Consider the following 1,248-nt stretch of genomic DNA (forward strand, 5'->3'; position numbering starts at 1 on the left):
TTTTTTGATTTATTGTAGAGACGAGGTCTCGCCAAGTTGCCCAGGCGGGTCTCGAACCCGCGGGCTCAGGCAGTCCACTCACCTCAGTCTCCCAAGGTGCAGGATTACAGGTTGAGCCACCAAGCCCGGATTATTTTTTGATTTATTGTAGAGACGAGGTCTCACCAAGTTGCCCAGGCTGGTCTTGAACCCCTGGGCTCAGGAAGTACTTTTGCCTCGGCCTATCAAAGTGCTGGGATTACAGGCTAAGCCACTGTGCCTGGCCTTTTTTTTTTTTGAGTCAGAGTCTCACTGTGTCACCCAGGCTGGAGTGCAGTGACATGCTTACAGCCACTGGAAGCCTCAGCCTGCTGGGCTCAGGCTATCCTTCCACCTCAGCCTTGCAAGTAGCTGGAACTACAGGTGCGCAACACCATGCCCAGCTAATTTTTAAATTTATTTTAGAAACGAGGTCTCACCAAGTTGCCCAGGCTGGTCTTGAACCCCTGGGCTCAGAAAATCCGCTTGCCTCAGCCTCCCAAAGTGCTGGGACTATAGATGTCAGCCACCACGCCCAGCTGACAACTTTTAAATTTTATTTATTATCACAGACTTGATAAATACTGTATACTTTGGCTACACTAATTTACAAAAAAGGTTTTTCTTTCTCAATAATAAATTAACCTTTGCTTACTGTAACTTTAAACACTTTTTCATTTTAAAAATCTTTTTGACTTTTATAATAATACTTAACTTAAAACATGGCTGGGCGTGGGGGCTCACGCCTGTAATTCCAGCACTTTGGGAGGCCAAGGTGAGAGGATTCCTAAGCCCATGGGTTCATGACTAGTCTGGGTAACGTGACAAGACCTCATCTCTACAATAAATAAAAAAAACTAAAGCCGGGCTCAGTGGCTCATCCTGTAATCCTGCGCCTTTGGGAGGCTGAGGTGAATGGACTGCCTGAGCCCGCGGGTTCGAGACCCACCTGGGCAGCGAGACCTCATCTTTACAATAAATCAAAAAAATCAGCCGGGCATGGTAGCACTTTTTTTGTTAAAAACTAAGACAGAAACACACACCTTAGCCTAGGCCTCCACAGGGTCAGGAGCATCGATATCTTCACCCTCACATATTGTCCCACTGGAAGGTCTTCAGTGGCAATAACTTGCTTGGAACTGTCCTCTCCTATGACAACAATGCCTTCTCCTGGAATCCCTCCTGAAAGACCTGCCTGAGGCTGTTTCACAGTTAACTTTTTTTTTTTTT

Source organism: Carlito syrichta, unplaced genomic scaffold, assembly GCF_000164805.1.
Source record: "Carlito syrichta isolate Samal-C Ts95f unplaced genomic scaffold, Tarsius_syrichta-2.0.1 Scaffold308774, whole genome shotgun sequence".
Taxonomy (NCBI): Eukaryota; Metazoa; Chordata; class Mammalia; order Primates; family Tarsiidae; genus Carlito; species Carlito syrichta.